This window comes from Chiloscyllium punctatum, chromosome 24 (assembly GCF_047496795.1).
Source record: "Chiloscyllium punctatum isolate Juve2018m chromosome 24, sChiPun1.3, whole genome shotgun sequence".
Taxonomy (NCBI): Eukaryota; Metazoa; Chordata; class Chondrichthyes; order Orectolobiformes; family Hemiscylliidae; genus Chiloscyllium; species Chiloscyllium punctatum.
In genome coordinates this window covers 15,044,676-15,059,224 of record NC_092762.1, presented here as the reverse complement: position 1 = coordinate 15,059,224, position 14,549 = coordinate 15,044,676, and positions in this window count along the sequence as shown.

Below are 14,549 nucleotides of genomic sequence, written 5' to 3'. Positions count from 1 at the left end.
AGAAGACAATGAAGGAACACTGGGAGGATATTCAGTCAATCGAGACTATAATGTAGGAACACCAGGAGGACATTCAGCCCATCAAGTGTGTAAAGCAGAAACAGAATGAGTCCATTCAGCCACTCTTGCCTCTTACACAGCAATTGCAGCAGATCGTTTACAACCTTGTGAATTGAAAGGGAATGTCGAGGTTATATAAAGGGAAGAACTTCGAATAGCCAACTTCACTAGGGAATGACAAGGGATGAACAAACGATTGGGAATTGAAGACAAATTGTTAAAATCAGTAATTAAGGAATTAATAACAGGAAATGTTCAAATCAAACCACAATCCATTGCAGTCAACATGATTTACTGAAGGATAAGTCAGGTTTGTTTTTTATTGACTTATGTTTTAACAAATAATCTGACAAACATGATGGATGAAGGGGATCCTGTCGATGTCTTAGTTCTGGACTTCCAGAAGGCATTGCATAACGTGCCTCACAAATGGTTAATATGCAAAACAAAAGCAAATGGGATAAGGAAAATGTATTTTGTTGGAGAGGCGCGAATGAACAAAAGCTATGATATGGAGGTGCTGGTTTGGACTGGGTTGGACAACGTTAGAAATGGCAAGATACCAGGATACCAGGCAAGATACAGTTTTATTTTGAAAAACACAAGCTTTACTCCCGCTCTTCCTTCATCAGGTGTTAGTGAGAGCAGAAGACCTTAGACATATAATTTTTAAGGAAAAGATCAAAGGGTTGAAACAACACATGGACGTGAATTTAACACATCGAAGATGTATCCCAAACCTTTTATCAGTTAGAATGGAGGTGCAGGTTTTGATTGATTAATATGCAAACCTGAGAATTTATTTCAAGTCATTGCCTGGAGATAACTTAAGGTACTAACGATGTAAATGAAGGGACCCCTCCGGACAGACTATGTTATACAGGCGTGAGGTCTTGTTTCGAGTCTGTCTTTGTCTTCTCCTGGAGTCAGACTGATTTTATTTGCAAAGTATGAGTTTATAAAATACCGCATTGACTGACTGTATACAAATTGTATATTTTTGAGAAAATATGATTTATTAGTATGGATGAGGGGAGTGTGAGTGTGCGCGGGGAGGAGAGGGAGAGGTGCATGGGTGTATGTCGGGGGAGAGCGAGAGGGCGTGTGTACCTACGTTAAGACACAGCCAGATTTGGCAGATTCCTTTCCCCACACACTTACTCCATGGTTTCAGAGTTTTCCTTCTCTGAATCTCTGCTCATTTTTTGTTGTTCATGTTACAGACCCAGATGCTGCAACTGCAGTCGCAATGCTCCATCCAGATTTGGGTCACCAAATCATCAGGTCTCTCTGAATGTGAGAGTCAGCTCACAGCACGACCTCCTGCAAACCATCCCAAGCCCATCCACTAATGATTCAATAACAGGAGACAGTCAGAAGCTCCTCAGTTACAAGTTAGATGCCTTGTCCTTTATAATGGTTGTCGCGGGGTTCCCTCGTGTTACTGACTGCACGCTCAGCTGAGAGCGACAAACACAGTCGTTGAGTGGACAGGTACATCTCTCAAAGCTACTGGAACCCCTTGTCCAACAAAGATAAGTACATGGGACACACCAGGAAGTGAACAACTGCCCAATACACACTATTTCATTCTTTCAGAGCTTCACAATGTCAGCATTCGATACACTCAGAAACCAAAAATAAAACACCAGGGAACGATACAGAAAAACAAACAATTAATTAACTGATAACATGTTGTGAAAATATGGATAAGGAGACATAAGAGGATAAACTCCTGTCAATTGTTGTTACATTCCAGTCTAAAGTTCTCAGAGTCAGATCTCCCATTCCCCTGTCTCTGCAGCTGCTGATCCCTGTGAGTGCTGTCGGTGAGACACCCACTCATACTATGGGAGAACACATTTAACGGTGTCCATTTTATCATTAAAATATGTAAACCCTCCACTGGGATAAGTACAATCTCTGGAGACTGACATTAATCACAGTCACCAAACAAACAGCTTCAGTTAACCAGTTCCTTACCTCATTTTACACATCCCAATAAAAGGGAACATTTACTCAGTCTGGATTGAGTGGATGACTGTTGCCGAGGGATAGATCATAAATCTTTCAATCTTTTTAATCTTTCTTCCTTGTATGTAGGAGTATTGCTGGAAAATTGTAGGATTGTATATGTTCCATCCTGTTTCTAAAAAGGAGACAGGGATAGAATAACAGATCAGATGCATATAATACCTTGTAGGGAAGTTTCTAGATACTTGAGTAATGCTGCTCGTAGTTTAAAATGCCCTGGTATCAAACCATTTCATAACTTCGAGGCACCATTCAGCGCACTGAAATTGCTGCTCAGGAACAGGGAGAAACAATTCTGTCCCCAAGTGCCTTCTATCGAGACACAGGAAGACATAGGCCTTTCGGCCTGTTACAGAGGGACAGGAGGAACTGATCAGCCTCTTGAAACTGTTACTCGTTCAGCTTCTCAGACCAGTATAACAAAAGCAGAATTAGTTAGCACGATTGCTAAGTTAATGAGACATAAAATATAAATGCAACATTCTGATTTTGATGGTATTTTACAAAAACAGCAGAAAGATTTTCAGTCAATACGCACTGAATGGAATGTGAAAAGGCCATTCAGTCCTTCAGTTCCATTACACAGGAGGCAGCAGATGAGCACAGAGCTGTTAGAGCCTGTTACTCAGGAGCGGCAGGTGGAGAGCAAACAGATATTGGAGCCTGTTACTCAGGAGCAGCAGAATATGAGCACACATGTATTGGAGCCTGTACCTGAAGGGCAGCAGGAGGATAGCACACAGTTATTGGAGCCTGTTAATCAGGGGCAGCAGGTGGAGAGAACACAGCTATTGGTGCCTGTTACTCAGGAGCAGCAGGAGGAGGGCACAGCTATTGGAGACTGTTACTCAGGAGCAGCAGGGTGTGAGCGCACATCTATTGGAGACTGTTACTCAGGAGGAGGGCACATAGCTATTGGAGCCTGTTGCACAGGGCAGCGGAAGGAGAGCACACAGCTATTGGGGCCTGTTACTCAGGGGTAGGAGGAGGTTAGCACACAGGTATTGGAGCCTGTAACTGAAGGGCAGCAGGAGGATAGCACACAGCTATTGGAGCCTGTTACTCAGAAGCAGCAGGAGGCGGGCACACAGCTATTGGAGCCTGTTAATCAGGGGCAGTAGGGGGACAGCACACAGCTATTGCAGCCTGTTACTCAGGGTCAACAGGAGGAGAGCACACAGCTATTGGAATCTGTTACTGAAGTGCAGCAGGAGGACAGCACACAGCTATTGGAGCCTGTTACTCAGGATCAACAGGAGGAGAGCACACAGCTATTGGAATCTGTTACTGAAGGGCAGCAGGAGGACAGCACACAGCTATTGGAGCCTGTTACTCAGGGGCAACAGGAGGAGAGCACACAGCTATTGGAACCTGTTACTGAAGGGCAGCAGGAGGACAGCACACAGCTATTGGAGCCTGTTACTCAGGGGCAACAGGAGGACAGCACACAGCTATTGGAACCTGTTACTGAAGGGCAGCAGGAGGATAGCACACAGTTATTAGAGCCTGTTAATCAGGGGCAGCTGGCGGAAAGTGGAACACAGGAGCAGGAGCCAGTCATTAAACTGCTCTCGACTTCGACACAGGAACAGAAGCGAGTCACTCGACTGCTCGAGACTGGAACACAGGAACAGGAGGCCGTCACCTGTTTGCTCGAGCCTGGGACACAGGAACAGGAGACCATCACTCAACTGCTCGAGACTGGGACACAGGAATAGGAGGCAGTTATTCTCTGATCTGATTGTGATTCCCTCATTCCATTTTTAAGATATTCCCCTCTCTGCAGTCTCTGCTCCTTTTGATGGTCATGTTGCAGATGCTGTCACTGCAGTCACCATGACTCATCCAGAGTTGGGTCACCAAAGCATCTGGTCTTCCTGAATTTTCACAGCAGCTTAAAGCACAGCCTCCAGGAAACCGTCCCCAGCTTTCCCACGAACATTCCAAAACTAGAATTAAGTTAAATGTCACTCAAGTGCTATTGAGAAGGCTCTTCTGGATCAGTAACAGTGCAAGCGATTCCTTGTGTTACTGAGCACATGATCAGTAGAGAGTGATTACCACAGGCGTTCAATTGATCGGCGCAGAGCAAGTTAGAAAGGTGTGCATCAAAACTGCTGAAAGTCCACTATCCAACATGGAGCACAGAGCAGGACACCGGGAAGTCAAATAAAACACACGCTATGCTTTTTGAACATTGTTTCTAAGCTGCTTAATGTTGGAAGCTGATGGTCAGTTTAAATACCAACAGCTTATATCGCAACAAATGGGAGGGATTTGGGAAATAGACGGATGGAGAGAGACTCAGAGTCAGTGTTGTGGAAGGATGTGTTCGCATGTTTAAAAATGCTGAAGTGAAGACATTTCGGTAGCATCAAATAACATAGGCTGGTATTTCCGGCAATGGTGAATTAATAGTATACTGGTGTGAGTTCAGACAGAATCATAGACTCTCGGAAATGTACAGCACAGAAAACAGACCCTTAAGTCTAACTTGTCCATGCCGATGGGATATCCCAAATTAAACTAGTCCCATTTGCCAGCAATTGGCACATTTCGATGTAAACCCTTCCTCTTCATGTACCCATCCAAATGCCTTTTAAATGTAATCATAACAGGCACCACCACCTCCACTGGTAGCTCATTCCACACATGCACCATTCTGTATTAGAAAAAGTTGGTCCTTGGGTCTCACCTGAAATCCATGCCCTCTAGTTTTGCGAAAGAGATATGCCTATTAACCCTACATATGCCTCTCATACTCCAAGAAAAATCACCCCAACCTACTCACTCTCTCCCTCTAGCTCAAACCCTGGCAACATCCTTGTAAATCTTTTCTGTCTCCCTTCAAGTTTCACAATATCTTTCTGATAGGAGGGAGACCAGAATTGAATACAATACTTCAAAATAACCGAATTGATGTGCTGTACTGCAGCAGCATGGCCTCCCAATTCATATAGTCAAAGCAATGACCAATAAAGGCAAGCATGCCAAATGGCTTCTACCGAATTCTATCGAACTGTAACACAACTTTCAAGGAATTTTGAACCTACACTCCAAAACCTTTTTGTTCAGCAACACTCCACAGGACCTCACCATTAAGTGTCTCCATCCTGCCCTGATTTGCATTTCCAAAATGTAGTGCCTCACATTTATCTGCACTAAACACCATTCGCTGCTCCTCAGCCGATCAGTCCACCTGATCAAGATCTCGTTGTACTCTGATGTAAACCTTCTGTGTGTCCACAACAACATCAGTTTTGGTGTCATTTGCAAACTAACCAACTATCGCTGCTGTGTTCACATCCAAATGATCTATATAAATAATGAAAAACAGTGGACCCAGCACTGATACTTGTAGCACACCACTGGTTACAACCCACCAGTTCGAAAAGCAATCCTCCATCACCACCCTCTATCTCCTACCTTCGAGCCAATTTTGTATCCACATGGCTAGTTTTCCATGTGCATTCCATGTGAACTAACCTAGTTAACCAGTCTACCATGGAGAACATTGTCAAATGCCTTAATGAAGTCTATATCGCAATGTGCACCTCTGCCTCAATGAATCCTCTTAGTCAGTTTCTTCACAAAATCTCAGTCAATTTCATGAGACACCATTTGCTTTGCTTAAAGCTACGTTGACGATTCCGTATCAGTCCTTGCCATTCAAAATACATGCAGACCTTGTGCCTCATCATCCATACCAACAACTTGCCCATCACTGACGTCAGGCTCACCGGCTTTCCCTTACCATCCTTCTTAATGTTTTTAAAGTAATGACATCACGTTATCAAACCTCCTATCTTCTGGCACCTCACCTGTGACAATCAATGATACAAGTATTTCAGCATGTGACCCAGCAATCCCTTCCCTAGCTTCCCACAGAGTTCGAGGTGACAGCTTATCAGGTCCTGGGGACTTTTCCATCTTTACAGGCTTTACGAACTCCAGCATCTCTTCCTCTGTAATACAGATACTTTTCAAGATGTCACTGTCAATTTCGGAAGTTCCTTAGTTTCCATATCCTTCTGCACAGTAAATACTGATGCAAGGTGCTTGTTTAGTATCGCCTCCATCTCCTGTTGTTCTGCACATCGGAAGCCTTGCTGATCTTTAAGTGACCCAAAACTCTCCCGTGTTACTCTTTCGTCCTTAACGTGTTTGTACAGTACCTTTGAATTCTCCTTAACCCTATTTGTCAAAGCTATCTCAAGCCCCCTTTATGGCCTCCGGATTTCCCTTTTAATTAGACTTCTACTGGCGATAGACTCTTCTCGACAGTCACTTTAAATCTGGAATTCAGAGGCTGATGACGATGATATATCTAGTTTTGATTGTTTGAAATACCCGACTAGTTCGCTGATGCCCTTGAAGGAAGCAACCAGCCATCCTTACCTGGTCTAGGTTACATGTGACTCCAGGCCCACAACAATATGGTTAACTGTTAACTGCCTCTTGGCAATTAGTGATGGGTAATAAATGCAGGCTAAGCCAGTAATACTCTCATCCCGTGAATGAATACTGTAAAAACATCGACTCCTGATATCCGTATATGACAATGGCATCCCTCTTACCCGTGACCAGGCCATCAATGTCTCCAATCTGCCAGCAATTCCTTACACCTTCCAGCCTTACCCCTCACCCTAAAAGGGGCATACTGTCTCTGGGCTCTTGATATCTCATTTTTGAAGGCTTCCCACTTCTGAGCTGGCCCCTTACCTGTGAATATCGATTCCAATCCAGTTTGGAAGTTAGAGTCATAGTGTCATAGAGATGTTCAGCATGGAAACAGACCCTTCGGTCCTCCTCATCCATGCCGACTAGATATCCCAACCCAATCCAATCCCACCTGCCAGCATCCTGCCCATTTCCCTCCAAACCCTTCCTATTCATGCACTCATCCAAATGCCTCTTAAATGTTGCAATTGTACCAGCTTCCACCACTTCCTCTAGCTGCTCATTCCATACACGTACCACCCTCTGTGTGAAATATTGTCCCTTCAGTCATTTTTATATCCTTCCCCTCTCACCCCAAACCTATACCCTCTTGTACTGGACTCTCGGACCCTAGGCAAAAGACTTTGTCCATTTACCCTATCCAAGTTCTTGCCTAATATAATCAAATTAGCCTTCCTCCAATTTAAAAAATTATCTTTTAGATCCACTTCATCCTTTTCCATCTCTGTTTTAAAACTAATAGAATTATGATTACTTGTTCCAAAGTGCTTCCCCACTGATAACTCAATCTCCTGCCCTACCTTATTTCCCAAGGGTAGGTCAAGTTTATGTTCTTCTCTGTGATGGAGAGCATTGTACAAGCAACTGCAGCTTTGTGACTGTTAGTGGTTTCAACAGAATCTATGACTCACTGGTCTGAATCTAAGAATAATTTGTCTCAGTGACGTTTTCATTGAATGTGACAGATGGATTGTCTGTACGAGTCTGAGCAAGTTTCTGGTGTTACCTTATCAAACTCACCTCATTAACTACCCACTCCACCCCATGGTGTCCCTCTTATTCAATACCAGCCCGATTCTCACACCCATCATGGCTGGAGGTACTCAGCATCGCTCGGATGCCCATGGATATTCCGTGATCTCTGGCACTGGTGCCATCTTCAAAAGGCCAATGGGCAGACGGTTGAGCTTTCTTAGTTAGAAGTTGCCCTGCACTGTTTACCTTGAGCATGGCAGATAAGGGACAATTACAACACGGTTTTTTGGACATGGGTTTGGAAGACCTGGTGGATGGGCTAGTACAGAGTTAGACCATTCTCTTCCCAGAGGGACCCACACCACCAGACCCCCTGAGCATTGTCCGAGCTCACCACCCAGCTCAGTGCTGTATCTGCGTTCTGAGGAAATGTCCAGCAATATAGGACAAGCATCAATAACCTTCCCCACTCTGTCAGGGTACGGGTCACTCTATTCTCTCTGCTCGCTCGCACTCACTGTATATTTGTTATAGCACCGACCACCGAACTAGACTCATGCTCCACCACTCTCACTCTTGCACCTTCTCTCCCCCCCTCTCTCTCTCTCTCTCCTAATTTCCCTCCACTATACCACCCACACTAATAACGCAACATGGCCGGAACACTATGGACTAACTCCCTCCTGACACCTCACCATTTCCCCTGCCACAACTACACCAGAACTAAGAGAAGGGCCACCCACTGCAACCTTCCCTCCCTCCCTCCCTTCCTTTACACCATTCCAGGAGAAACAGCCTGGAATAGGACAGAAATGGTCAAGCCGGGTGGTGGAGTGCCCGATATCCGCTCCCTCATGCCACCACCACATGGGGAGGACCGTGCTACGAGTTGGAGAGGACCGGGATGCCTCGTGTGGAGATTCTGAAACATCCACATCTCACCAAACGAGTAAGGAGCAATGTTCAGTGAAGGGCAATTCTCACTTTAAACCCACTGGCAGTTCCGTTTCCCCCGGCACAACTTAGAAGCCGTGGCCCTGATGCCATCTCTCTTTTGTGTAGAGCTGGTATAAATGGAAACTCCACCATCTCGGTGGCCAGAGGGTGGGCTCACAACACATCGTCACCATAACCTCCCAGGAAGGGAGCACGGAGGCTCCCTCCTATACCTACTCCTGTAAAAAGCTCAAATACTGAAAATAATCTGTGACATTTACTGCTCTCCTCACTTGTCCTGCCATGTCCAATAATCTGTCCTCATATATATCCAGCATCCGGTGCTCCTGCAGCCCTTGTATAACTGTACAGATATTTTATATTGTCTGTCAATGTTATTCCTACCAAAGTGCATCATCTCACACTGCTCTGCATTGATGCTCATCTGCCATAAAACAGAACACTACACCAATTTGTCACTGCCCTTTTGGAGTTCCACACTGTCCTCCACACACTTTACAATTCTTCCAGGTTTGGTTTCGGCAAGCAATGAAATTGTCCTACAATCACTCTCCACTCATACTTACTGACTCTCTCACTAGTGTGAACAAGCACTTTACGAAAATACTCACCATGAACAGACTGAAAAAAACTGACACATACCAGAGTCCAAGTGATATATTGACAAAGTTACCGGAGCAAGAGAAATACTGACAGACACTCCATGTCTGTATTCGTGTCAGTGTATGAGTGAGTGTCTCTATGTCTCTGTGTTCGTGTGTGTTTATCTGTGTGTATCAGTGTAGGGCGAGTCTGGCAGTCACTGTGGTGTTAATGTGATGTACTATCCCCCTGACATGAGTTTCTGAGGAAGGGGTACTCAACCCAAAACATTAACTTCCATTTCTGCCCACAGATGGTGACAGACTTGCTGAGCTTTCTGTCGCTCTCAGTCTCTGCTGGTCTCCCCACCCCTCTGTACAGGTAGTAATGGAGGGCGAAAATCATAGGGATTCAGTTTCGGAAGGACAGAGGGAATGTATCAGCTCACAGCACCATCCAAACTGAGAGCACCAACAACACACATATACGCACACACACACACACACTACAAACACGCACAAACACACAGGCATGTACACACATAGAGCTGCACACAGACACTCATGCACAGATACACAATACTCATAGCCACCGCCACACACACTTACACACACACTACAAACGCGTGCACACACAGAGACACTTGCACACAGACATATACAGCTGCACACAGACACTCACATACAGATTCACATACCTATAGCCACCCTACACACGCACTTACAAACGCACACACACACACGCGACACACACCGAGATGCAGAGAGCCACACACACAAAGAGACATACACACGCCCATGACACACACACACGCACACAATATGCTTACAACCATGCAGATATATATACATACATGCACACATACGCATGCACTCACACAGACACACACACACACCCGCAGAACACACACAGACACAGATTTCATTCGTTTCTTCATTCCAACCCCCCACCAGAACTTATCCCAGATCCATCCTTCCAACTCGGCACCTCCCTCTTGAACTGTGCTACCTGTCCGTCTTCATTCCCACTATCCACTTCACTCTTTGCTCCAACCTATAACCTTCACTCCACCATCATTTATTTGTCGCCTTCCCAGCTGCCTTACCCAAGCACCATCCCCTTCCATTTATCGTTCGGCCCAGATGGTCCACAAGCCTCGTTACTAATGATGAGATTATGCTCGAAATTCCAACTTTCATGCTCCTTGGATGCTGCCTGAAATTCTGTGCTTTTCCAGCACCACACTATTTGACATAGACACACACGCACCCACAGACACAGAAACACACACACAGACACACACGCGCACACAGACACAGAAACACACACACAGACACACACACACACACACAAACACAAAGACAACCATGCTTCCCACGCTCGAAAACATCCACACTCCCCACACAGAGACACCCACAGTGCCCACACACACACACATGCTCACACACAGACAGGCATACACACTCAAACAAACATGCACACTAACACACATAGACACCCACCCTCCCCACAAATGCACATTTACTCTCATACACGGACAGACACACTCAGCCAGACACACAACTAACACATATGCAGACACGCAAAAAGCACATGTACGTACATACATGCACAAAGGAACACAGAGACAGAAACACAGACACACACACAGGCACACAGATACATACTGATATGCACATACACTGGCACACAGACAGAAGCATACACACATTGACACATAGAAAACACCCTTACAAGCCCCCTACACACAGACACCCACACTCCTCACACACACGCAGAATCACTGATACACAGAGACACACAATCACTCGCACACACACAAAACAAGCACATATTATCACACAGACACACAGAGATGCACAGAGACATGCACACACCGACACACACCAACACAGACATACAGGCATGCACACACAGAGGCAGACAGACATTGACACATGTACACACACAGTGACAAGATCCATTGAATCGGATTCCGTGAAAAACAGAAGCCGATGGAATGAAAAGTGCCATGAGAGCGAGAATATAACATTATATGTGAGGAGGTTATTTTCCAGACTCGAGGAGAGTGCACAATGCTGTTTCCAGGGATCAATATCTGGATATGTAGACAGAATTAGCATCGGATGTTATTGTACTGCATCTTTTGTACAATGTTGCAAAAGCACAGGCCTTTTCTACAGAGGGAACAACTTCAAAATCCTCAATGATGCAAAACACACAAATGAGGTGAACAACAAAGCAACCGCAGAAACTCGTGTTACGTCATGGGGTAAACGCCCCGGCTCAACCTTTGCTCAAATTCGCTCTCTGTCAAATTCCTGAGCCAGAGTTTCGAACACTGAATGGTCTATGTTAATAAACACTGCTCGAATCTCACAACTTCAGTATTTAATACGACCCTGCATGTATGTCTGACAACAGTAATTGCTCCCTCACTGTGTTACTTCAGCACACGTAGAGAAAAAATAAACATGAGAACAACAGTCACGTATGTGACGGGGATTTGACCCGATACACACCTCTTCGCACCCTACCTCTTGCATTACACCTCTTCCCACCCTACCTCTTTTGCAAAAATGCCATCCCATATTCCCAATTCCTCCGCCTCCACCGGACCTATTCCCAGGAGGACCAGTTCCACCACAAAACACACTAGATGGCCTCCTTCTTTAAAGACCACAATTTCCCTTCCCACGTGGTTAAAGATGCCCTCCAATGCATCTCATCTACATTCCGCACCTCCGCCCTCAGACCCCACCCCTCCAACCGTAACAAGGACAGAACGCCCCTGGTGCTCACCTTCCACCCCACAAACCTACTCATAAACCAAATCATCCGCTGTCATTTCTGCCACCTCCAAACAGACCCCACCACCAGGGATATATTTCCCTTCCCACCCCTTTCCGCCTTCCACAAAGACCGTTCCCTCCGTGACTACCTGGTCATGTCCACGCTCCCCTACAACCCACCCTCCAATCCTGGCACTTTCCCTGCCACCGCAGGAACTGGAAAACCTGCGCCCACACCTCCTCCCTCACCTCTCTCCAAGGCCCTAAAAGAGCCTTCCACATCCATCAAAGTTTTATTTGCAAATCCACTAATATCATTTATTGTATCCGTTGCTCCCAATGCAGTCTCCTCTACATTGGGGAGACTGGGTGCCTCCTAGCAGAGCGCTTTAAGGAACATCTCCGGGACACCCGCACCACTCAACCACACCGCTCTGTGACCCAACATTTCAACTCCCCCTCCCACTCTGCCGAGTACATGGAGGCCCTGGGCCTCCTTCACCGCCGCTCCCTCACCACCAGAGGCCTGGAGGAAGAACGCCTCATCTTCCGCCTCAGAACAATTCAACCCCAGGGCATCAATGTGGACTTCAACAGTTTCCTCATTTCCCCTTCCCCCACCTGGCCCTAGTTCTAAACTTCCAGATCAGCACTGTCCCCATGATAGCCGTGAATGACATGTGGTTCAGTCTGTTGGAGACAGCATTTCGACACATATACAGTTCCATATTATTAGAACAAGCAGCACTGATGATGAATAACCTCAGATAGAAACAAGCGATAGAGATTTACCGTGGATTCGATGGGCTGAACGGCTTCTGTCGGCACGTGAATGACGTCACACCTTCTGCCGTCCCTCTCCCTGTCTCTGTGACAGAATGGCTGAGGGAGAAATAATGGCTCGTTTTTAATCCTCCCTTCCGCTTTGGACTGTCTGCAGCCCCGCAGCTCCTGGCTGTGGGAATGGTTCTCAGTGAGTGAGGGTTTCATACGGAGTTGCTTCATCTGGAACATTTGGGACTCAGATGTTAACTGATGCCCGATTGCAGCAAAGAAACCGACGGCTCTGAAACAAAAGCCTTTCTGCTGGATTGTTCTGTGAAGATTGATTCTGAACATCAAATGGGCAGCACAAAAATGCACTGATTTGAATTTTACTGAGGGAAGAGAGTCCACAGCCCATTTCTCTCTTTCCCACCAGCTCGGCATCTTTCTCTCTCTCTCAAATAAATGATATTTGGAGGAAGTTCGCAATCAAAGTTTCTAAGTTCCAGCGGCGCTCTTGCACCTGGCTGTGCCCGTGAGAGGAAGCTTCAGAGCATATCCACATTTACATCCCGTCATAATGCCTGCAAGTGGAGGGAAATGGCTGAAGACTCTGCCAATAGAGACAGCTCAGTCCCCGGGGATGGGATAAACAGCAACGTCCCGTTGGGGACATTCTGCAGATTAGACACAGTGTACTTTATCATTCAGATCATACCAGAGTGAGAACACTCGAGAAGGCCAATCGGTCACTCGTACCTGTGTCAACTCGGGAGTTGCAAAAGATTGGTGAAAGTGGAAAGTGGATTTGTTCACGTTTCAAGTATTTCCATGAAGCAGGAAGCAGAAGAAGATACACAGTCAAGCGATTGAGATCTGACTAAAGGAGCAGCAAATAAGTTGTACAGCGCAGAGGAGAGCTTTGAAGTATTGAATTCTGGTTAATGGGACGATCATGCTTTTACGAGGCCACGCTGCTACAGAAGAGACGATGTCAGTGTCTCTCAACATTGTGATTTCACAGGCAAATATCGCCATTACACTGCAGGAAATTCATTTTTCTAATGCGAGGGCTGTCCATATGTAAAGGTGCAGCTTATATATCGAATCCTTTCACATAGATACTTCCACTGCACCTCAGTGTGTTGTATTGTCTCCTTTCCACTTTACCTGGCATTGTGCCTGCACTGAAGTTGATTTTCTCCTTCTGTGTATCTTTTACAGCCTGGATGATGTGATGCAGTTGTACTGATCCATCTTCTGACAGAATTTTCCACTTCACTTCAGCCCGCCCTAACTTCGCTATCTGATACCATTCCCATTGTTTAGATGTTAATCGCTCGTCTCAGATCCAGCCTGCCCTCACCCAAAATAAATGGAAAACTCAGTCACACTGTGATCACTGCAATCGAGGGATATATTCACTCTAAGGTCATTGATAATTCGAAGGATAAAGTTAGGACTGCAGATGCTCGAGATCAGAGTTGGTAGTGTGATGTTGGAAAAGCACAGCCGATCAGGGAGCATCCGAGGTTCAGGAGTATTCAGGTTTCAGATTTAAGCCCTTCATCTGGAATAAGGCTTGTGAGTCGGGGCTGAGAGATAAAAGGAAATAGTGTGGGGTTGAGGGGAAATAGCTGGAAAGTAATAGATGGATGAATAGGAGGGAGAAGAAAATAGGTCAGAAATAGCAGTGATGGAAAGGGTTGCGAGGACGATGCCGAGTTGAAGGCTTGGGCTTGGGGGAGGGGAAATGAGGTAACTGTTCAAATTCACATTTATCCCGTGTAGTGTTAGGGTCCCAAGCCGGTAGGTGTAGTGTTCCTCCTCCAGGGGTTGGGTGGTAACGGTTTGGCAGTGGCGAGGTCCAAGACCTGAATGTCTTTGATGGGTTAGGAGGGGGAGTTGAAGTGTTCAGCTACG